This window comes from Euprymna scolopes, chromosome 16, assembly GCF_053919585.1.
Source record: "Euprymna scolopes isolate OS-2025 chromosome 16, ASM5391958v1, whole genome shotgun sequence".
Classification (NCBI taxonomy): Eukaryota; Metazoa; Mollusca; class Cephalopoda; order Sepiida; family Sepiolidae; genus Euprymna; species Euprymna scolopes.
Genome location: NC_136497.1, coordinates 79,921,281 through 79,923,358, shown reverse-complemented (window position 1 = coordinate 79,923,358; position 2,078 = coordinate 79,921,281). Strand labels below are relative to the sequence as shown.

Genomic DNA, 2,078 nt, shown 5'->3' with positions numbered 1-2,078 from the left:
TATTAATATTATTTTTGGTGCCCTCAGATCAAGCCGTCTGAAGATAAGGATAGCATTAGATATATTGCGGTTTATTTCATTTAATATTACAAAATCTTATCATGTTCCGAGAAATCAGAAATAAAACCAATTCCCATTTACAAAACATCCAAATGAAACTTTATGAATAAATATATGAAAACATAAAGAACTCGAAGTATGAAAACGTTTTCTAAAGCGGCCGGGTGCTATATTAAAAAAAAACACAACACGGGTTAGTATGTCGTAAAACAAAATAACCAAAACCAAAGTTCAGGAATAAATATTTGAAGGTACAAAGAACTTGAAATAAAAAAAAAATAAAAACATTTTCCAAAATTACAGGTATCAGAATTAAATAACCCGAAAACACTAAACTATTAATATTTTTACAATAGAAAAACACGAGCATGAATAGTAATATGGCTAAGCTTAAAAACGGAAAAGTAAAGGACTAGTTGTTAGTCGCGTGCAAGTGACTCTATAAGTCACTCCTTCGGTTCGTCGTCAGTCGGTCGGTCTGTCGGTCGGTCTGTCGGTCGTTCGGTCTGTCGGTTTGTCCGTATCACTTTTGTGCTTGGTCTTTTTGGTTAAGATTAAAGGTCTGTTGTTAATAGATGCTGTTCTTAGCCTTTCTTGGCCTTTTGGCCAAGATCAAAGTGTAGCATCTGTTCCGGCAGATACTGCACTTAAGATAATTTGTACCAGTCAATGGAGGGGAAACCCTCTATACTGGGACAATTATTATTTTTGGTAACCAGAGTGCCCCCTTTTTGCCTACTTTAAGGGGAGCTGGTTTTTACCTCACATTAAAAACGGCCTTGTGCCTAATTTGCTCAGTGGGGGAGCAAATAAATACCATCTGTTCCGGCAGATACTGCAAGCTATGACTAGCTATGACAAGCAAAGACCAGATGTGGGGGCAACCCCACATGCCTGACCATTAACCAGCTCCCATTTCCCACCTCTCGGGAGCTGGTCCCCTTTTTCCCTTCACCCTCCCTTCACCTCTCACATTAAAAATTGGCCTTGTGCCTAATTTGCTCGGTGGGGGAGCAAATAAATATCATCTGTTCCGGCAGATACTGCAAGCTATGACTAGCTATGACTAGCTATGACTAGCAAAGACCAGATGTGGGGGCAACCCCACATGCCTGACCTTTAACCGGCTCCCATTTCCCACCTCTCGGGAGCTGGTCCCCTTTTTCCCTTCCACCTCCCTTCACTCCTCACATTAAAAATCGGCCTTGTGCCTAATTTTCTTGGTGGGGGAGCAAATAAATACCATCTGTTCCGGCAGATACTGCAAGCAAAGACCATATGTGGGGCAGCCCCACATATGACCTTGGTCAATATAGGGGCAACCCTTCATACCAATTGTCACTATCCAGCTCCAAAAGGCCAAGATCAAAGTGTAGTATCTCTTCTTACTACATACTGTACTTATGTTTGCACCTTTGTGATATAAAGTGGGGGATCACTTTTCTGTATTAATTTAATGTAAAATGATCACTCACTTTACAATCAGTCTCAAAGCCATTCAAGTCATTCTCCAGATCATTCAAGTTGTTTTTGAAGGATTCCGGTTATTTTTTAAGGCTTCAAGTCATTCTTAAGGTCATTCAATTCATCCTTAAGTTCATTAAAGTCATTTACTTTTTAATTATTTAAGTTATTTCAGCCCATTTTCGGTCATTTTAGTTTATCTTTAAGAATTTGATGTCAATCCTACATTCACGCATTCATTCATTACACGAGAGCACGCGACTAATTGCTATCGGCCTTGTTAAAACGGGAAAAGAAAAGGGCAAGATATTCTATTAAAAAATATAATAAATCTATTACTTAAAATATTGCAGCATTAAGAATTGATTATATAATGTTATAAATTGAATTTAAAACACTTCTTAATGCTGCAATATTTTAAATTATACATTTATTATATTTTTTACTAGAATATCTTGTCCTTTTCTTTTCCAGTTTTAACAACTAGTCTTTTACTTTTTCATGTTTAAGCTTAACCATATTACTTTTCATGCTCGCATTTTTCTATTGTAATC

The 2,078-nt window shown here is 37.2% G+C and overlaps 1 pseudogene; it reads left to right on the top strand.

Annotated features, from left to right (window-relative positions):
* The first annotated feature begins 646 nt into the window (after positions 1–646).
* On the top strand, positions 647–793 carry LOC145296489 (U2 spliceosomal RNA; annotated as a pseudogene).
* The last annotated feature ends 1,285 nt before the right edge of the window (positions 794–2,078 follow it).